We start from the raw sequence: 22,824 nt of genomic DNA, 5'->3' as shown, positions 1-22,824 counted from the left end.
TAGGCAGTAGAAAGTCATTCTCAAATGTTCAGTTATAAATTCTTAGAATCCTCCCCAATAGTTTCAAAGAATACATTGAAGCTAACTAAACCAGCAATACCATTCCTTTCTTTATACAAGCAGTGTTACTGGCACCCAAGCCTGGTCGGCCTGGTTCAGTGGTTGAGTGTCAACCTATGAACCAGAACCAGGCAGTTATGGTTGGCTTCCAGGTTGGGGCACATGTCCCGGTTGTGGCCTCCATCCCCAATGCGGGGTGTCCAGGAGACAGCCAATCAATGATTCTCATCATTGGTGTTTCTCTATCAAGCTCTGTCTCCAGTTTTCTGTGAAATCAAGAAAAGTATATATAAAATAAGAATTCTCCTCAAAAAAAAATGAATAAACCTAAGGGTAGAGGACGCCCTGACTGGAGAGGGCGGTGGGTCTCTGCTGTGGCCCCACGTAAAAATACCTGGGGAGGTTACATAGACAAGCCCCGCTCCTGTTGGGCTAACGCCTCCGGTCCTGGTGGGCCCTCTTCCACAGTGATCAGAAGGTCTCTGGTGATTCTGCTGCACAGCGGAGTCCAGCACCACCGGCTAAGTGTGTGGGATGCTGAACTCACAGGGACTCACTGCACACGGGCCCCTCACAGGGTCTCACCGCAGAAACACAGCTGCCATTCGAACCCTCCCAACTCTTGCTAACCAGGCCGGGCACCCGACTCGCGGCTCCAACTACCTCCCACCCATCCTCGGTGGATCCACGTCCACAGGGAACTCGCTTCCGATCTTAGCAATTTCCTCAGTTTCTCCACAGGCTCAGGCTCACAGCCCGGAATCCTCTGCACGCCACTGTTCTTCAGAACCAACATCATTTCCAGCACACAGCGAACCTTAAAAACATAAACAAAAGAAAGAGAGAGCCATCCATTTCAAATGGTCATCACTTCAACTTGGGAAGAAACAAACCAACTCTGCACGTGGCCACCACTGCTGATAAACCCGATGGTCGCAAGCAGACCATCCCCACACCAGCCTCTCAGCCTTTTAACATGACCCGGCACCGGACCCCCACCAGACCTCCACCGGGGCCTGGACCACTACCCACAGAGCTCCCGTTCCCTCTCCTGCTCATGGATTCTCCCCCCCTTCCCTGCACTCCTCCCTCCTGGCCCTGTGCTCTGAGCCACTCCTCCTCTCCAGGACATTGGCCATTCCTTCCCCACTCCTGGCCTGTACCCTCTTTAACTTTTCAACTGGAAAGAATGTCACACTGAGAGAAAAGTTGCAACAACAATTCAGAGACCTCCCAGATACCCCTGTCTGAGATTTCTCCAAGTACTCACTTTTCAGTGATAGAATTCACACAGCATCACACCCACCCATTCCCAGTGTCCACTGCGTATATTAAGGGCTGTGCGTCCTCAGAGGGCTCAGACCACAGCACCTCCCAGTGAGCATTTCAGGTTTCAGGATGATCCCGTCCTCCCTTTTGAGCCTGTGTCTCCTGCATGTACTGCTGTCCACTAAAGGCCCAGCTGAGAACATGGGCTGACCCCGCCTTCCCTCCCACCCATTCTCCGCCTGGTCAGTTCCAACTCCCACACCCTCTCCCACACCCACATCCACTACCACAGAGCTAATCCTCCCACCACCGTCTCTGACCCTTGAAGGGGGTCTTCCTGCCTGACCACCTCCGTCTTCTACGTTGTAGCCACGGTGACCGTTAGCACGAACCCTTCCCAGGCCATTTTCCCACTCAGAACCCTCCTGGTGCCTCCAGGATCAAAGCCCAAGTCCTTGCAACGGCCTCTGCCCTGGTCCCCTGGGGGTCCCACACGCACCCTCTTCCTGCTCCTCACACATCCCAAGGGGCTCCCCGCCCTCCCCTATCTCTGATCTGCACAAAAGGAAACTAGGCAGGAGCTCTGCTCAGCCCTGTGTTCTACAAGGGGAAACTGAGGCTTGGAACACTCAGGTCACATTGCTGTCCAGGGCTGAGCCAGAAGTCCAGGTCGCTGACACCTGAGCCCCAAGCCACATGGCCTTCCTCAGTGAACATTTGTTGAACAAATGAGTGTGAACTAAATCGATTCTTAAACTCACAAAACACCCGCGTTTTAGTAAAGGAATAAGGTTTGTTCACACACTCACGATAAAAACATCTTCATCCCTGGAGCAGACGATAACAGATGGCTGGGGCATGACACCCAGCATTTACCCACTTATTTCACCTGCTGCTCAGCATCTGAGCACTTAGGAGGCAGGTCGAGGGACCCATCCTCCCTGATCTGGTCCTGGAAGGTGCTGCCTGCCCCGTTGGCTTTGGCCCTGGTCCTCTGATCATTGCCAGGGACACAGCATCGTGTTTTCTCAATGAAAATCCCCATTTCTCACCCTGAACAGGATCAGTTCCTTATCTTTCTCTGTGAAAGTTCTAGTCAGTTTTTCCAAAATGTGGAAGATGCGGAGAGACTGTAGCAGGTGGAAGTCATACAAAAGGGCAAGGATGGCAAGGCGGTTGCCACCCTCTGTGCCCTGCTTCCCTTTCTGTAGAAGTCATTGAACTTCCTCAGCGTGGCTTCCAGAGAGGGAGCTCCGACCTGCAGGAGTGAAACAGACCCAGCGTCATCGCACACACCTGACCATTGTGGCAGCGCGATCCTCTCAGGGACCCTTTCTTTCAGCCAGCTGAGGCGTTTATGCTGAAAGAGTCAGTCCTTTTAAAACCAGCGCATCAACACACACCTGGTAGGATACTCACGCCCACGGGGCATACCCTTTAAGACCTGGTCTGAGTGTGCAGGATTGGCACAGGGCCACAGGGACTGCTGGCTGCAGCCCAGAGCACCTGCCAGAGCACTGGGCCCTGCCTGTGAGCCACCCTCTGGCCTTCTCAGTCCAGGGGGGCCGCCTCGGCCAGCTGCCGTCTACCTCCTTAGAAACAGAGCACTGCACATCTGTCTGCAGCGCTGCACATCCCACAGCCCTCATTCTGAAGCACAGCTGAGCCAGGGGAGGGGGCGGGAGCAGGACCAGGTGGGGGCGTGGAGCCCTGTGTAAGGGGCAGCCTGGAAGGGAGACTTGCCAGACGCAGTCCCACGGGACCTGGGAAGGAAGACCCGGAGACCCAGCAGCTGTGATCAGCCACGCAGCCACTAGATGGAAAAGATGAAACTCTGAGGACCAGGAGCTGGACGAGGAAACCTGGGGTAGGGAAGAGCAGATTTGAGGGGCAGCTTCAATTGTGGGTGCAGGTGAGCTCGCCCCCCAGGTCAGGGTGTCATGAATACGTGTCACTGCTGAAGGGAAACACTAAATGCTAGAAGCCTCCAGGAGAGGCGCAGATGAGCAGGAGGGAACCATGAATTCACAGAGGCCAGTGACCATAGACAGGGGCTATTCCAAACTTAATAAATAATAAATTTAACCTGTAAACTCCCTATTGGAGCCTTTTCACTAATCAACCTGGAGAGCAAACCATGACCACGACATTATGTTCAAATAGAACTTAAAAAAGAGAAATTAGTTAAGCTGCCATGACTCAGGGGTGGAGCGTCGACCTAGGAAGCAGGATGTCACAGTTCAATTCCTGGTCAGGGCACATGCCCAGTTCAATTGCCAATGTGGGGCGTGTAGGAGGCAGGTGGTCAATGATTCTCTCTCATCATTTATGTTTCTATCTCACCCTCTCCCTTCTTCTCCTAAATCAACAGAAATAGATTTTCTAAAAGAGAAATTAGAATTCTACAGATATAAAAATTATGTATAAAACTGAACGTTTGAATGGTTGAATGTTTTCAACACACTAATGGAATTACTTAACTACATCAAATTTTCTCAAACTTTGAATTTATTTGAAGTCTTTAAAATAAAGTACAGCAATACCTTGACCCATACAGCTCCTAGGGCAATGGAAGCTAAGGAGAAAAGAAACAAATGGGACTCCATCAAAAGAAAAAGCATCAACCAAAAGAACAAGAAAGCCCACTGCATGGGAGAACACATTCGCCAATGTTATGTCCAATAAGGGCTTATTCTCCAAAAATTACAGAGAACTCCTACAGCTTAACAAAACCAAGGTAAATAATCCAATCAAAAAATGGGCAAAGGACCTAAACAGATATTTTTCAAAAGAGGACACACAGAAGGCCAAGAGACATATGAAAACATAGTCAAGGTCACTAATCATCCAACACATGGCTTCACAGGGGAGTTTTACCGAATATTCAAAGAAGAACTAGCACCTACTAGTATACTCCTCAAACTGTTTCACAAAATCCACCAATAATGAACTCACACAGATAATAGTATGATCTTTTCCCTTTGTTTCTTTGTGTGTTTTTTTCTTTTTATATAGGTATGTATATGTATGCACAGTATAAAGTTGCCAAATTTGGAATTATATATTCAAATGTGTATGCACATATATTTATAAAAATATATGTACATATACTTATTGCTTCCTCTTGTTCTTAAAATTATACCATAAACCTTCCCACACATTCTAAGAGAGTACTATTTTAATGGCTTTGTAATATTCCAGCATAGGTTTAAATCACAATTCAGATAACCAAAATTCTATCACTAGACATTTAAGTTTTTCCCACTTGCTCAGTGTTATGAATAATAAAAAGAATCAGCACTTTCTAAAACTTTTCCTGTTTTTTAAATTAAAGAAAACTAATGTTAAAATCACTAGAAAATCTTTTGAGAATAGAAATGTTTTTTTTTTTTTTTCTTTTTCACTTTTCAGTAGAGTAGCCAGTAGCCGCATATGGCTATTGAGCTCTGGATAGGTGGTTAGTGCAACTTAGAAGCGCGATTTCTCCTTTTACTTCATTGTAAATTAGCCTCATGTGGGTAATGACTACCTTATTGGTCACAGCAGAACTTGAGAGCGCCGAATCCTAACCACTAGACCACCAGGGACTGTGGTACATATAATGAACAACATAAACTGATGAACAAAAACAGATCCAGACACAGAGAAACATCTATCAGACCATCAAACCCCAAAGGGAAGGTAGGGGAGGGTGGGGGTAAGAGGGAGAGATCAACCAAAGGACTTATTTGCATGCATATAGGCCAGACAACAGGGGGGTAAGGGCATGAGTGGGGAGGGTGGGGAGGGTAATGTGGGGATAAGGACACAAAGGCAATAGCTTAATGAATAAAGGAATTTGAGAAAAACAAACAAACAAACAAAAAAACCAACAAAGCAGAACTTGACACTTGGGAGCTCAGTTCACTGCTTTGAGAATTTGCTTGTATGCAGGAATACCCCCATCTTGTGGTCTTTTAGAATATTGCTTCTGAAATATTGGGAACTAAGGTGTATTAGCGAGTATGAGCAAGTATTTTTTCTTATAACTTCAGAATGTTCATAAAGCGTAAGTGTCATCTGGTAGATTATATAAATTATCTGGAAGTTTAAAAACTGGTATGGCTAAAAGACAGCACACAGGGCAAATGAATTGCAGGGGACAGTAAATATTTAGAAAAACACTAAGAATAGAGTCACTCGTTTGATTGGGACACAGGGAGGACTTTAAACAGAGGGACCTTGTTCTCTTCCAAGTCCAACAATATTACTATTTGCAGATAAGGCTTCGTATGGTTATTCCTAGAATTAGTACAGTTGGGAAATGATCAGTTTCAGGCATCAAGGATATCTTTTTCCAAGAATGGCGAAATGTGAAGAGATCCTAGAAGTTGGTTCATCCTTGAAATAGCCTTGAAACTTATTTTATTGGAGATTTATCCCTAAAGCACACCCCTTTGGGGAATGTTAACCAAATATCCAGGATGTTACTTTCGTCTTTAGGTCTCATCCTGAGCTCAGCAGAAGAAATGGGAAAAGGGCAATGAAATGAGACCCAATGTACTTTGTGAAACAAGGCAGAATGGCCAAGCCTCAAACTCCCTAAAACAAATGAGGTCAATTATCAAGCACTGGAAAGCGAATCCCACAGCTAGTTACTGGAATTTATTTAGCCAGATGTAAGTAATGAGCAGCAACTATCTTGTCATCTGTAATTATTGGGAACAATAAAGTTTTTATAAGGAAGCTCTGTTTTTGTTTGGTTTCAATGTCTCACATTGGCCTTGGAACAGCTCCCTGTTGCATTAGAAGAGCTAATACATCTATTGTGTTTCAATAAAAGCTATTAGCTGTTATTTATTTTTCTTTTAGGATAAGGTAGTCATAAATGACTATGGTGGGCTCTCTGGGGCTGTGGTCTCTTCTCCACATCCCTCAGGGAGGGGGAGACTAGAACCGGTTTGAGCAAGTTAGGAGGCTCTTTCGGGTTTAAAGAATAATGAAAGACAGACATAAAATAAATTAAAAGCTTGGGCTGGGTGTGGTGTCTGCCCTCTGACTCCAGGGACAGACAGAGAGAGTCTGCCCTCTGGATGGACAGGCACAGAGAGAGCCAGCTCTGAAAGCTGATTATTATATACTCAAATTACAGGAGGTTACATCACATCTGGGTGGGCCTGAGACATCATGAGATCCATCCCCTTAACACTGGGCGGAGAGTCAGACTGAGTGACATCCAATCTTTTGACTGGTCCCGCCCTCAGGGCATGGCTCTGACCTTGCCCTGGGTCCCAGCTGATGTCAATTAAGCCAAGTGTATTCGAAGGGCCCTTAACAAATTAGTGATTCTCTGATAAGTCATCAGAACCCAATGGTTAACATCAATTTTATTTATTTTTTGGTGGTATGTGCAGATTTGATCTGCATTTACACCATTCACATTTCTCCTGTCAACAAATAAAAATAAATACTTTCATAGCAATGTTGCCTTCCTTTTTTATGATAAGTTATATTTATGGTACAGAAAACATTTAATAGATGTAGAATAAACAGTGTACAATAAACAGTGATCATATCTTGCCCTCTTTCTTTATATTTTCATTTTTTAAGAAATAAGGAAACACTAGGGCTGGGTAGCTCACTTGGTTGGAGCATCGTCCCGTACACCAAAAAGTTTCAGGTTCGATTCCCAGTCAGGGCACATACCTAGGTTGCTGGTTCAATCCCCAGTCACGGTACATACAGAAGGCAGCATCCAATGATTCTCTCTCACATAGATGTTTCTCTCTCTCCCTCTGACCCTCTTTCTCTTTCTCTCACTCTCAAATCAATAAAATTATCATCACGTGAGGATTAAAAGAAAAATAAAAAACATAATACAATAATAAAGAAATAATACAATACAATAATAGTCTATATCATTTTCAGTCCAATTTCTCTCGTAATATTTACATTATAAATTTTCTACTCATTTTTCTAATTAGGTCTTTAATCATTTGTTACATATACTACAGGCCCGATACATGAAATTCATGCACGAGTAGGCCTTCCTTCCCCCAGCTGCCAGCACCAGCTTCCCTCTGGGACCTGGGAACAGGATTCCCCCCTACCCCCCCACCCCACCCCCACCCGACCACCATCAGGAGCCCTGGACCCGGGCATCCTTTGCAGCCCTGGCTTTGTCTGGAAGGTCTTCCAGAAGGATGTTTGCTCTAATTAGCTCTTATTATTATAAATATATATCAATCAACCATATGTAGTATTAGTTCATCTTTCTGGATTAATATACAGGTATATTTTATGTAACATTCTGGAACTTTTGTTTAAATATCATAAATTTTAAAATCTATCTACTTTGAGACAAATAGTTCTTTATTGATTTTTAACTGCCCTGTAATATTTATTCATATGAGTATTTCAGAACTAGGTATGTATTCCATTTCTAGTGAATATTTACCATATTTTGTTGATTTTATTTATTATTATTTTTAAAATATATATATTTTTTTACTTCAGAGAGGAAGGCAGATAGACAGAGAGAAACTTCAATAATGCGAGAGAATCATTAATTGACTGCCTCCTGCACACCTCACACTGGGGATTGAGCCTGCAACCCAGGCATATGACTAGGTTTCAGAGCAGACCGTGACTTCCTAGTTCATTGGTTGATGCTCAACCCCTGAGCAACACTAGCTAGGCATGTGTTGTTGATTTTAAAATGTGCAATAGGCCACATTTAAAATCATTTGAAATCCAAATACAGTGCAAATAATAATGCACATGGCCTTCGTCTACTCTTTGTAGGACAAGGGTCCGCAAACTTCCTGTGTCAAGGGTTTGGTAGTAAATGGTTTGGGCTCTGTAGACAATACCATCTTGGTCATAGCTATTCAACTCTGCCATTGTAACATGCAAGTAGCCAAAGACAATGTGTAAATGATTGTGCATGTCTGCTCCCAGTGAAACGGTAATTATGGACACCAAAGAGTAATTATGGACACCAAAATGTTAATTTCATATTATGTTTATGTATCAAAAATATTCTTTTCATTGTTTTCTAACTTTTAAAAAGTGAATAAAAATGATTCTTATCTCATGGGACATATATAAACAGGCAATAGTCCAGATTTCACCCCCTGAGTATAACATCCTGACACCTGGTATGCAGATAATATAATGACATACCCTCCTTTATAACATCTATAAAAATTATTTCCTTCTTTAATATAAAACATTTAATAAAATAAGTCAAAAATTAAAAGCTCAGATATTCTACATGATGATGAGCAAACCAGTGACCTAATGAAAAATTCTGGCCCTCGCCAGTGACTTGGTCAGAATGCAGAAGTGTCCTGTGTTGAAGTTATTCTGCAGGGACAGACTGTCAGTAGGCAATGCTGGGTGAATGAACTAACCCAGACTCCTGAGCACAGCAGGATGGCAGCAAGGAGCCCAGGGTGGCCTCTTGGTACTGCCCAGAGGCGCCACCAGGTGGCGGAGCAGCAGCAAACGCGCCTGGCAGGCCAGCCTGGCAGATGTGGCCACAGGCGCCCACATGGGTGAGGGGGACAAGCCTGGGGACCGCGAGTCACAGGACCCGCTGGGCTTCCTGGCTCGCGCTGCTGCCTCATCCGGGTCCGCCAGGGTCCCGCGGGCGGAGGAGCCGTTGGAGGCCGAGCCCAGCTGGTGTGGAGCCGCCCCCGCTGTCAGACCAAGTGCATCTGCCTGGAGTCCAGGCCACCATCCTGCAGGCGCTCCTCTCCCGCATGTGGGCTGGATCCACTTGCTCATCTGAGGGAGGAGCTGGAGAGGAAGCTGGTGAGGGGCTGCGCTGGACCAGACCACCTTCCTCAATGTGAGTGCCCTCCTCACCTCAAGGTGAGTGCCCTCCTGCTCACCTGCCCAGGGACTCCGCCTAAAAGCCTAGTCGACCCCCCTTCCCCCCCCCTCCCACCACCACCCCCTCCCCCAACTCTGTGCGGGTTCCAGCCTATCTGTCACCTCCCAGGTGCTGGGACTTGGAGTGTCCCATGTGGTAGTGGCTGTTGTGGGCGGGAAGGGCTCATTCCAAAGGTGAACTTGGGCTTGTCAGGTATTTAAAAGGCTTGTTGTATTGGGGCTTCCCTGGGCCTTGCTCTGTGGGGGCAGCCAAGGTGTCACTTTCCCGAAGGGTGGGACTTGGAGAGCCCCAGGGTCCTGGGAGAAAGCAGGAGAGTGGAGAGGCTCCATCAAGTCGCCACCTGGGACCAAGAGCCCCAGTGAGAGACCAAGAGCCCCCTGTGGGCTCCTTCCCTGAGCTGGGCTGGTCCCCTGTCCTTCTGGGGCAGGTTGCATGTGCTCCCTGGACCTGGAGGAGTGGTGGCTGCTGAGCTGATGGGAGGCAGCTGGGGACACAGTTTCAGCCAGACCCCAGCAGGGCTCCCTGTCTATTAAGCCAGGCAGTGAGGGGTCCTGCTTCTCCAGGGCTTGTGACTCAAGCCAGGGGAAAAGAGAGATCTGTAGTCCCCAGAAAGTTAACTACCTGGTCAAATAGGGTGTGTGTGTCTGTGTGTGTGTGTGGTGGTGGTGGTTGGGGGGGGGTGTTGTGAGCGGGGGAGGGTGGAGAGGCGAGCTGAGGGAAAGGAATGGGAAGGGGCAGAGCTTATTCCAGGCCAGGAATATGTGTCTTGGAGGGAAGTCAACACTTGAGCCCATTAACAACTTGGTGTTTATTCAGCAGTGGCTGCAGTGCAAGGATGATAATTAAATTGTGGTTGGCTGGTTGGCTGGTTGGTTGGTGGGGAGGTTGGTTGGTTTGGTCTTAGAAGAAATAAGAGGTAGAGAAAATCCTCTCTCTTTACACAGAGCCTGGCAGTGGCCTGACTGGGTCTTGGCTGGTAGAGCCTGTCCTCAGGCTGAGTTTGGAAGTGTTCTGAGAGAGATGGCAGCTCTTCTCCCACCTGTGAGCTGAGGCTGGCATCCTTGCTGCCTACCGGCTGGCTGTCCAAGGGGCTTAGTGGCAGGAATGATTCACACACAGCTCCCTTCCTCACTGGACAGAATAGGTGACATGTGGCTCTCAGTCCGTGCACTGAGCTAATGTCAGGATGGGGCAGACCCTACATGGAAGTACTTCAGCTTCACAAACCATTTGAGTGAGTTAAATAACAACTCTTCTGTTTTTTCACTTTTAAGGCAGAAGATACAGCCACCTTTTAATTTGATGTTTACAAGAGTTGATTTTTACACCCCAAAAAGTGGCTTCAGCTGAAGTTTTCCATACCTGGGAAGTTACTTGTTGAATTTTAATAAAAGTGACATATAGTACTCAACACATCTGTATTTTCTGAGCCTATTCACACCAATACAAAGAATATGCAATTATGTTTTAAAAAAATAATGCTAAATTTACTAGTTTGGGTTATAGGACAGTTACTAAGAAATGTTTCATAGTATCTACCAAAATGTTATAGGGTAAGTTTTATAGAGATTGTATATTTTTGAAATGAGTAGTAGTATAAAACTGTGTTTACATTTTTGTGAAGTTTTGTACCACAAAGTTTAAACCAAGGAAAAGTTTATTATTGCTGAATTATTTAGGAAGATTGTAGAAATCTGAACCTACAATTATTTTTTGAAGCGTTTGTAGAAAACTTATTTAAGAGGTCTAATTTTACCCTCATCCTATAGATGTAGCTAGGAGACCCAGAACGGGCAAATGAAATCCCCAAGACCACAAGCTATTAATAGCAGAGATCAAATGAGAACCCAGGGCAAGTGCTCATTCTATTTTTCCTGTCAGCCTCTGTAGACCCAGTTGAGGTTAGCACCATAGAGCTGTGACTTAGGAGATCTGAATCCTTTAAAAATCTTTTCTGTATACATATGTTTCTCTTAGGAGTCTTGATAGTATTATTTAATTACTAGAGTCCCTGTGCATGAATTCTTGCACATTGAAAGGAGATTAATTAGAAGAAATATTGTAAGATCACTATTTGCCCTTTCTCAATAATAGAAGTGTATACCAAATTCACAATCAACAATGACAGCTGGAAACACATGCAACTGGTGCCAGTGATATATATATATATATATATATATATATATATATATATATATATATATATAATTTCAAAACTTTCTGATTTAGCTAAACTTTTTCCAGCCTAGTGAAGTGCCCCAATTTTTTTTCAGGATATTGACAGCAAAACAGCAGTAAATACCAATATGAAAGCAGATTATTATTGTGGATCATGCAGGGATAACAAAGGGAGAAATATTTAACTATAGCACTGTTTGACTCTATTCTGTGCAGTGAGAAAACCTGAAGTCATGTTCAGGTTCTACGATTTCTTGCTACTTTTCAGATGGGTCAATTTTTAAAACATTCCAAATCTCCATTTTCTGGCTAATGAAATGAAAACAGGATTCTACCAAGTCTCCTCTCTACCTATTCTAGGACTTTAGTGAGGATCAAATGAGATGAGGCACATGAAAAACACTTCAAAGATATTTGGTGAAAGTGTGAAATGTTTGCACCTGGCTATAAAGCAAGTGGGTGAAGAAACTCCAAGGAGGCTAGTCGCTAGGGAGAGGAAGCCTGGCATTACTATGTGACATCATTACGTGGTGACCACAGCCACCGTTTCTGTGCTGGGCTGGCCTGTGGGCTTTGTGCCATGGGTTCATGGCGGGGCCTGTGTGCCACTTGGGAAAAGCGGAGTGTTGCTTGTGGACTCTCGAGCGCAGTGCCCTTCCTCTGTAAATGGCCAGTTCAGGTCACCGCAGCTCCAGTATTGAACGTCTGTCCATGGTGGTCAGTGATCTTCATAGTGAGTGGTCAGGTGGTGGAATCCTTTGCACATTAGCCTTTTATATATAGATTTTTCAATAAGAATGGCAAAAACAGTTTTAAAAAAAATTACTGTGGCTCATGTCTGAAATTTATCAAATCTGAAACTTTACTGTAGATATCAGCCTTCCAATGAGGAACTCTTCAAATACAGCCTGAGCTGTGGACCCTGAGGCATCCTGCCTAGGAGCCTCTCTTCAGGGTTGCTGACCCGCCCCATCCCCTGCCGCGCCTCCATCCCCTGCCCATTATTTTTTCCAAGCAGACCCAGCATCTCCAAAGCCCAGTGTTCTCATTCTGGAGCTGTTGGAGTGCAAGAATGCATTTTAAAGGATATTTCACAACCCAAAGCACTTTTTAAGCTTCTCAAAGATAAGTGGATGGTCACTGAACATGGATGCAAAATGCATTTTACACCAAAAAAAGTTACTTAAATGTTTTTTAGAAGATTTTTTCTCATCAAAATAATATAGGATTATTAGTACAAACTTAAAAAGAATAGTATAAAGTAAAAGAAATAACTTCTTTCCACTACACAAGGTTAACTACCATCAACATTTCAAAGTATTTCCTTTTGTCTTTCGTACATTTATATATCCAGATATCTTTTTGAGTTGATACTATTAATTCATTTATATTAATATATGTTGTATTGGCTTCAGACAGGAAAGGAGAGGGAGAGAGAGGTAGTAACATGAATGATGAGAACGAATCATTCATCAGCTGCATCCTACATGCCCCCTACTAAGGATGGAGCCCAAAACCAGGGCATGTACTCTGGCAGGGACTCCATGTATGACCTCCTGGTTCATAGATCAAGGCTCAACCACTGAGCACGCCTCCAGGGCAAGATGATACTATTTGTGATGTGTGTATCCTGATTTGTTTTCTCTTAGTTATGGGGTATTCATTCCACTGCATCTATAACCACTTTTTTTCCCATTGATTAAGGCACTGTTTATTTTTCCCAGCTTTATTGAGAAATAATCAATATACACCACTGTATACGTTTAAGGCAGAGAGAACGGTGGTTTGAGTTACCTACATTGTGAAATGATTACCACAATGGGTTCAGCTAACATCTATTGAAGATGTGACTAACCAAAATTAAAATCTCTAATGTAATTTGGGTGATTTTATCTTCAAAGTCAAACCTACAATTGTTACTATTGCAAAAAAGAGCTTGTACTTGGAACTAAAGTGCAGGGTGTGGTGGGTCTGTAGGCTGGGGCGCTACTGCCCTGACCTCTTGCACTTGACCCCTGTGCCTGTTCACATGCAGATCCTTTCTCCTTCCAGACTTCACATGAGGCTGGTGATGGATGTCCTGCCCCTGCTGGACGGGGCTCAACAGAGTGGTGTAGGTGAGACCCCCTGTGTAAGGCTGTGGAGCATATGAAGTTCAGACTCATTTTTGTCTCAGCAGCTCTGGGGGTGACCTCAGCATCAGCGTGCTCAGGGCCTATGCTGCCTCCAGGGTGTGCTTTTTGCGGGTCCAGCTCACCCATAGCACCTCTCTCCCTGGATTTTAGCCACCTTACTGGTCCTACTGCTAGAAGCTCAGGTTCTCTCAGAGCCTTACACTCCTCTCCACCCATGAGCTGTGTGGAAGCTTCATATAACAGGGTGGTTTTCAGGGAAAACTGGCAAGAGAAAAAGAAGAAAAATAATCAGGAGTCGCCCCAATACTTTGGAGTCCACGGCCCCATTTTCCCAGGTCCTCACCAGCGATGGGTTTTCCCTCAGCATTTAAGGGGCTTATGCTCAGGCCATGGTGTTAGAGCCCGGCCAGGAGAGAAGGGGGAAGGGTCCAGGGCAGCTGCCACTCTGGCTCCAACAGTCCCCTGGTCCAGTCCTCTCTGAGTCATTCCCGTCTTGCTCACAGAGCAGTGCTAAGACTCACTGCCTTCAGGACCAATCAGCTCACCACCGTGCTGGTCACTGGTCAAGTTCTCAGTTCGCTCCCCACTCAGCCCACTGCTGCTCTCTCTGGAGTCCGCAGATAGTATTCTCTCTGAGACCACGGTTGTCCTCATTGGGTGGACAGCTGGCCATTGGTCTGCTCCATCTCGGTGGCTCCAGAATGATGTGTTTTCTTCCTTGGAGAAGAAGAAAAAAGAGCACGAATATGGGTCTGGACAGCAAGTAGCCTTTCTGTAGAAATGCATGGACAGTGAGTTTTTTTTACTCTTAGTACTTTGAAGTGCTAGGTGCATTGGCATGAGGTACTTTTATTTTATTATTCTTTCTGGATGTTCTCCCTGAAGGTGACTGAGTTGGCTGGCTGCACAGGTAAAGGAACAAGAGGGTGAGTGTGCTGTCCTATGTGCCAAGTAGCAAGGAGTTTGTGCTGTTCTGCATTTCTGAGCCTCTCTCACCATGTGAGTCAGGTCTGGCCTGAGGCGAGGATAGCCATGAGTGGCTGCTCCCAGGCCATCCTGACACCACTCCTCTGTCCCACCTCCACACCATTGAGCTGTGCTCATTGCCAGCTAAATCCACAAGCCAGGGGAGCCCTGGAGCCTCAGTCACTGTGGGAGAGGATGAGCTTTGGTGGCTCCCTGGCCACCAAAAAGAGCAAGATTTTATGTGGTACAGACACTGAAAAGGCCTTCATGACAGCCCTGCATTATTACCCTAATGATACAGGTTTGGATGGACAATTACAAACTCCCTACTTGACCACAGAGTAAAATATCAAACCTTTAATGAGTGACACTCCGTCTCTCATCTACGTTTCACCCCTTTAAATAGGGATGTGTTGATTTCATCCACCAGCATTAATTCTTCTATCTCACATTCAAGTTGACAGGAATATTGGAGACATCTATGGAAGGACAGAGCAAATGAAGACAGGGTATTATTTTTAGTTAATTTTGAGCACCACTCTGTCGAGTACAAAGAGAAAAATTATTTTTCTTTCCTGACCTTTAAGAGAGCATAGGTATCTTTCCTACAGTTGAGATCTGTAGACGCTTAAAAGGCACGTGCTTCCAACGACAATGCTGCCTTCCTTCATCCTTGTCCTTGGGTAGCGTCACTCCTGGGCCCTGTACCCAGGTCCCAACCAAGACACCGAGAAGTGAATCTGCTCTGTCGAGGAGACCCTGGCCCAATGTTCCTGGAATGGCACAAAAGGCCCAGACTTGTCACTTGGTGGATGTGGTTTAATGAAGCAGAGGGTCACTGTGGGAGGATTGCACTACCTGTGTTGTGTTTTTTAGATGGTTAAAAGGTTTGAAGCTCCTTTAAGAAACCAGGTGGTACAGTGAAGGAGCTGTTCCCCCGAGTGATCGCATTAGAGGTGGCTGAGACACAGCATCTGTATTAAAAGCTGTGGAAGCTTCATGATGGGATGAGAACTTAGCTGTGTAGGTGACTGGTCTGGATGGTGGCCCTCAATCCCACTGACCACCAGTTCCTGTGGGCAATTCCTTATACTCAGCCCTGACCCCAACTGGACCTGCTGGACCAGATTCTCCGGGGCAAGACAACCAAATCTGGTTGTCGCCTGTTTTATTTTTTAACCTTTTAAAAATATAATTGTAGATTCCATTATTTATAAGAGATAACGCAGAGGTAGCCCATGTAATCTGACCCGGTTTCCCTCAATAATATCTTATAAAAATCTCACAACCAGGATATTGACAGTGACCCAACCACCCATGTAGGGCCCATAGAAAACAGCTCTACCCGATTCTCCCACACCCAGGACAGTGCCTTCTATTTTTTTTTTTTTTTGGTATATTATTATCACAGTAATATATACACAATGAAATTTACCATTTTAAGTATTTTTCATGGCACAGTCCAGTGGTGGTAAGTGGTCCTTAACACAACTTAACATTCATATTGTTGTGCTGCCCTCACCACCATCGGCTCCATCACTGCTCTCCTCTTCTCCAACTGAAGCTCTGTCCCCACTAAACAGCAACTCTGCATCCACTCCCCCATTACTGGTACCCTCCATCTTACCTGTATGACTCTGATGGCTCTAGGGACCTCATGTGAGTGGGATCACACACTATTTGTCCTTTTGTGACTGGCTTATTACATTGAGCATCATGTCTTCAGTGTCCATCCAGGTTGTAGCATGTGCCACAATGGCCTATTTTTCAAAATTGAATATATTGGGGTGAGACTGGTAATGAAATCATGTAGCTTTCAGGTATACAGTTCGGTAATACATCATCTGTATGTTGAATTATGTGTCTCACCGCCCTCCCCCCGACCCAAGTCAGGTCTCCTTCAATCACAATTTATCCTTTCTAAACCCTCTTCTACACACACCCCTCTCTCTCTGATAATCACCAAACTGTTGTCTGTGTCTATAGGTCTTTTCTTTGCTTAATCCCTTCACTTTTCCCCTAGTCCCCCAACCTCCACACCTCTGACAGTATTCAGTCAGTTTTCTGTATCTATGAGCCTGTTTCTATTTTGATTGTAGTTTATTTTGTTCATTAGATTCCACATATAAGTGAAACCATAAGGAACCTGTATTTCTCTGACTGGCTTACTTCACTTCACTTAGCATAATACTCACCGGTTCCATCCATGCTGTTGCAAAAGGTAAGATTTTCTTCATTTTCTATTGTGTGTGTGAAGGTGAGTAGTATTCCATTGTGTTAATGTACCATAGCGTTTTCTCCATTTATCTGCTGCTGGGCACTTGGGCTGCTATGAAATCTTCGCTATTGTCAATAATGCTGCCGTGAACATAGCATTGCATATATCCTTTCCGATCAGTGTTTCAGGTTTCTGCAGAGATATTCTCAGAAATGGAAATGTTAGGTTATAAAGCAGTTCTATTTTTAATTTTTGAGGGAACTTCATACTGCTTTCCACAGTGGTTGCACCAATCTGCATTCCCACCAAGAGTACACGAGAGTTCTCTTTTCTCCACATATTCACCAGCACTTGATGTTTATTGATTTATTGATGATAGCCATTCTGACAGAGGTGAGGTGATACCTTGCTATGATTTTAATTTCCATTTCTGTAATGATTAGTGATGCTCAGCATGTTTTTATTTGTGTAATAATCATCTGCAGATCCTCGCTGGAGAAGTGTCTGTTTAGGTTCTTTGCTCATTTTTAAATTGGATTGTTTAATTTTTTTATGATGTTGAGTTTTTTAAGTTCTTCATAAATTTTGGATATTCAACCCTTATCAGATGTATCAGTGGCAAATATGTTCTCCCATTCAGTGGGTTGATGGTTTCCTTTGCTGTGCAACAACTTTTTAGATTGATGTAGTCCCATTTGTTGAGTTTTTCTTTTGCTTCTCTTGCCCAAATAGATATATCAGAATAAAAAATATTTCTATGAAAACTTATTGCCTTTATTTTCTTCTAGAATTTTTACGGTTTCAAATCTCACTTTCAAGTCTTAATCCATTCTGCATTTTTTCTTCAATATGGTGTAAGAAGGTAGTCTGCATTCATTTATTTTTCTACTTATGTGTCCAATTTTCCCAATAGCATTTACTGAGTGGACTATCTTTACCACATTGTATAGTCTTGTGTCCTTTGTCAACTATTAATTGACCATAAGTGTATGGGTTTATTTCTGGACTTTTAATTCTGTTCCAATGATCTTTATGTGTGTTTTATGCCAGTACCATACTATATTTATTACTATGGCCTCGTAGTATAGTTTGTTATCAGGTAGCATGATTCCTCCCACTTTGTTCTTCTTTCTCAAGATTACTCTGGCTATTGGTTTGGTTTTATTTTGTGTGTTTTTTTTTTTTTTTTTTTGTGTGTGTGTGTGTGTGTGTATGTTGGGTTTTTTTGTTGTTGTTTTTTTGTTTTGTTTTTTGTACTTCCATATATATTTTTGTGATATTTGTGGTAGCTCTCTGAAATACGTCACTGGACATTTGAATGTTGTTAATTCTTCCTATCTTTGAACACCATATATGCTTTTATTTATTTGTATCTTCTTCAACTTCTTCCTGTCTTCCTTCCTTTCTTTCACTTTCTTCTTTCTTTTTTTCTTTCTTTCTTCTTCATAATCTTTATTATATTCAGGGGAATTCCCTCTATTCACATTTCGCTGAGAGTTGTTATAATGAATAGGTGTTGTGTTTTGATGCTCTTTCTGCATCTATTGTTATAACCATGTGATTTTTATTTATTTTGTTTACGATGTATCATGTTTTTTATGTGTGGATACTGTACAAAGCTTGCATCCCTGGAATAAATCCCACTTCATTATGGTGTGTAATCTTTTTAATGTATTACTGGATCCAGTTTGCCAATATTTTGTTGAGGATTTTAGCATCTACATTCATCAGGGATATTGGCCTATAATTTTTTTCTTTGTAAAGTCTTATTCTGGTTTGGGATTAGGAGAATGCTGAACTCATAAAATGAGCTTGGGAGTCTTCCCTTGTCTTGAGTGTTTTGGGTGAGTTTGAGGAGAACAGGTGCTAGTTGTTCTCTGACTGTTTGATGAAATGCACTGTGAAACCATCCAGTCCAGCACCTGCATTTGTTTTTTGCTGCTTTGTTTATTTCTGCTCTGATCTTTATTATTTTCTTTATTCTTCTCACTTTACAGTGTCTTTGTTTTTCTTTTGCACTAGTTCCTCTAAGTGTCAAGTTAGATGATGTATTTCAGATCTTTCTTGTTTCTTGAGGTAGACCTCAAATGTTAGGAATTTCCCTCTTAGGACTGCTTATGCTGTGCTCCATAGAGTGAGGATTATTGTGCTCTCATTTCCATGTGTTTCAAGGTATTATTTCATTGTTTCCTTGATCTCATTGTTATCTATTCATTATTTAGTAACATGTTAATTAGCCTCCAAGACTTTCTGTGTTTTACAGGTTTTTCTTTTTCTTTTTCGGTTTTCTTTTTAATCCTATAATGACTAATTTTTATTGTGGTAAAATAAATATAAGATTTAGAGTTTTAACCACATTTAAGTATACATCAAGTATATTGACATGCAATTCTCACCACCATGTATCCCCAATTTTTTATGTATTTATTTATTTATTTTTGCTTGTCATTGTTTTTATTTGTCTGTTAATAAATTTATTGGGGCAGGGTGGTTTTAGGTGTGTACAATTCAGTAATAGATCACTTGTACATCAATTTTGTCTAATTGACTTCTTGTTTTATACAGTTATGACCAGAAAAGATTCTTGATTTGATTTCAATCTTCTTAAATTTCCTGAGACTGTTTTTGTGCCCTAACATGTGGTCTATCCAGATAATGTTGCACGTCCACTTAAAAAGAATGTATATTCTACTGCTTCAGGGTGAAATGCTCTGAAGATACCAATTAAATCCATTTGATCTATTGTGTTATTTCAGGCCACTCATTTTTTTTTTTTAATTTAAAGACTAGGTGTGAGGCTGCCCTGCACAAGGGTGAGAAGGTGCCCAAGTCTCCCCCCCACCTCTCCCTCCCCCCCCAGCCCCCGCCCGTCTCCCTCCCCCCCCAGCCCCCGCCCATCTCCCTCCACCCCCACCCACAGGGGCCCCAGCCCAGGGGAGCCAGGGGAGCCTAGGGGAGCCAGGAGAGCATGTCCCACGCTAGGGGGAAGGGAACGCTTCACTGATTTCAGTGTCACCCTTGCGCAGGGGCCAGCCTAATCTCATCTGTATCATTCCAGCTTTAGTGTATGTGCTCCTGCTGCTGCTGCAGAGTCGAGCACCAGGCCACTCTTTGCTTCTTGATTTTCTGTGCGGAAGATCCAGCCATTGATTCCAATGGGATGTTAACATCCCCTACTGCGTCTGTATTATTGTTGAAATCTCCATTTATGTACATCAGGATTTGATTTACACATTTACTTGCTCTTATGTTGAGGAAATACATGTTTGCAAGGGTTATATCCTCTTGTTGGATTGCTCTCTTTATCATTCTGTGGTGTCCATTCTTATTGCTCAATACAGCCTTTGTTTTAAAGTCTGTTTTGTCAGCTATATAGGTTTACCTCCCCGGCTTATTTTTCATTTGTATTTGCATGAAATACCTTTTGCCATCCCCTTGCTTTTTGTCTGTATATCTTTCATTCTGAGATAGGTCTCTTGTTGACTGCATATATATGGTTATTAATTTCTTATCAATTCAGCTACCATGTCTTTTAATTGCAGCAGTCAAGCCACTTACATTTAAAGTGATTATTCGTAGATATGTTTTATTCTTTTAACTCTGTTTCCCTTTTATTCCTTCTCGATAGTTCTTATACTAATGGTTTGGTGGTAACACACTTGTTTTGCTGTTTCTTGTCTAGGAAGCTCTTTATTTCTCCATCAATTTTAAATGACAGCCTTGCTGGGTAAAGTAGTCTTGGTTGAAGGTCCTAGCTTGTCATTATTTTGAATAGTTTGTGCCAATCCCTACTGGCCTGGTATGTTTCTGTAGAGTAATAAGCTGACAATCTTATGGGAGCTCCCTTGGAGGTAACTGACCGTCTTTCTTTGGTTGCTTTTAAGATGTCCTGTCTTTAATCTTTGTCATTTTCATGATGATGTGTCCTGGTGTCAAGCCTCTTTGGGTTCATCTTGTTTGGGACTCTGTGCTTCCTGGACTTGTGTGTCTCTTCCTTCACCAGGTTAGGGAACTGTTCGCTCATTATTTCTTTTAATATGGTGTAGTGCCTTAATCTTTCTTTTCTCCTTGTACTCCTATAATGTGGACGTTGTTAATGTTTCATGTTGTCCCAAAAGTCCCCTAAACAGTCCTCATTTTTAAAAGTTCTTTTTTCTTTTTGCTGTTTTGTCTTCTGTGACCTTGTCTTCCAAATCACTCATTTGATTCTCTCCTTAATCAAATTATTTATTTTCTCTAGTGTATTCTTCATTTCAAAGATTTTACTCTTTATTTCTGACTGGATCTTTTATATGGCTTAAATATACTTTTTCATGCCTACTATCAGTTTTCAAGTTCCTACTGATTTCATCCATTCTTCACCTAACTTCAATTAACATCCTTACAACCATTTTATGTATATATATATATGCAGTATCTGGAATATTGCTTGCCTCACTTTGTTTAGCATTTTTTCTGGATGTGTCCCCTGTTCTTAAATTTGGGGCATGTTTCTTTGCATTTTGGCTGCCTCTGTGTGTTTCTTTCTTTGTATTAAAATCCAGGCCTTGATAGTGTGGCTTCGTGTAGTAGGAGTCCTGTGGAACCCAGTGGCAATTTCTTCTTGATCATCTGAGTTGAGTGCTCCAGGGATGTCCCGTGTGTGTTATGTGAACCTTCCTGTGGCAGTTGATTCTTGATGCATGTACTAAGTCGATGCTCAGGCTAGTTGGCTGCGACCACAGTGTACCCTGCCTATAGTATAGTGTATAAGCTGCTGACAGGTGTTGACCACGTGGAGTGCAATTCATCTCAGCGGGGTCTGGTGCCTGCCTAGATCTCTCTTTGGATTTGCCACTTCTGAGGCTAATTGTATCCTTCTCTGATGTGCTCTGAAGCTGGCCACTGGGCTTGTTGGTCCTGGGGCTTCCTGGGAGCGACTCTGGTGCTGAACAATGTCAGATGCTTGATGTGACTGGCCCAGGGCAATCTATTTGCATCTACAAAGCAATTCACAATTTGTGACAGGCACTCCTGAGGCCCAGTAAGCACAGGAAGGCCCAGGCAGGGCACCAAAGCTGGCTTTTACCAGCACTGATCCAGGGGACAGGTCAGCAAAAGTCCCAGAGCACACCATGTTCTGCCTCCCTGTCTGCCTCATTGTCCAAGTGCCTGTTATTCTCCGCTAATGAAAGAGTCTCTGGAACCACTCAAGTTGCATCAGGTAGGTTCTCAGGGAGTCCCCAGGTAGTGGTGAGTGGTGCTCACTAGATGGATGCAGGTTCAAGCTCAGTGTCAGTGTTGGGTCTGAGGCCACTCAGCAAATGTCCCAGGGGATACCAGATCCAGCTGCCACCCGCTGGGTCCTCACACATCTTTGAGCAGTGTACAGAAGACAAAGACCTGGCATTGTTTGTAGGAGGAGAATGAAAAAGTCAAAAGAGGCTGCTTCCCAGGATTGAAGATTTCTGGAATCTGTAGTCTGAGATCAGCCGTGTGAGCTTAAGGGCTTTGCAGAGGGTCTGTGGATTCTCAAAGGCCAGAGAGCTGCTTTCTGTTGTAGATGATCCATGGATCCCCTGGGATGCCACAGGGGAGCGAGAGCATGGTGGGATCATGCAGGTGTAATCCAGTCATCATGTAGTGAAAAGTTGAGTCCCCTTATGGGTGGCTGATTTCAGCAGATTCATCCCTCCATTTCTGTCCTAAGAGAACTGGAGCTCTCTCCAGACTTCTGACCACATGCATGCTCACTGGCTTCCCGGGCAGCACTGTCCCTGCCTTCTTTCCTCCAGGCTGGGTGAGCCAGGCTGGCTGGAGTGTAGGGAAGGGAGGATAGAGGTCCATTTGGTGGGTTGAAATGCTGTGAGAACCTTTAAGGCTTAAATTTATTTTTTCTGTGTTGGCTCCCACACTACAAGTAAGCAGCCAAAGTGATGCTTAGCTCACTCTCAAGGAAGCACAGTTCTGCCCTGCACCAGTGCCACACATCACCAGAGCCATGAAGGGAGCTACTGGAGGAAGAAGACAGGGCATTCCTCTCCCAGGAGTGTAACACCCTCACAGGCATGATGCTGTCTGGAGAGCTGACCACTGTTGGAGCGCTTAAGGCTTTTAGGCACAGAGTGTAATTATCTGAT

The sequence above is a fragment of the Myotis nattereri genome, assembly GCF_964212035.1.
Source record: "Myotis nattereri genome assembly, chromosome: 10".
NCBI classification, from domain to species: Eukaryota; Metazoa; Chordata; class Mammalia; order Chiroptera; family Vespertilionidae; genus Myotis; species Myotis nattereri.
The sequence above is the reverse complement of the archived record's forward strand: the minus strand, read 5'-3'. Positions refer to the sequence as shown.